This window comes from Octodon degus, unplaced genomic scaffold, assembly GCF_000260255.1.
Source record: "Octodon degus isolate 3935 unplaced genomic scaffold, OctDeg1.0 scaffold00276, whole genome shotgun sequence".
Lineage (NCBI taxonomy): Eukaryota > Metazoa > Chordata > Mammalia > Rodentia > Octodontidae > Octodon > Octodon degus.
The window spans coordinates 1,501,467-1,501,707 of NW_004524852.1; positions in this window are offsets into that span (position 1 = coordinate 1,501,467).

The window sequence follows — 241 nt, forward strand, 5'->3', positions numbered from 1 at the left end:
GTGCTTGCTAGGCAAGCGCTTATTCTACTGAGCCATCTCCTGGGCACAGTAATTTATTTATTCTTTTTTCCTTTTTTTTTTTGTAATAAGTAATTTATTGCTATCTTCTCTGCCAAAACCTATGTCTCAGTACAATATTCAATCCTGACACATTGCCTCACCATATACCTACAGTATCTATGGTCAAAAAAGTTAAAAGTTAATGGAGGCTAACACAATGAGTTTTCAAGGTATTAGAAAT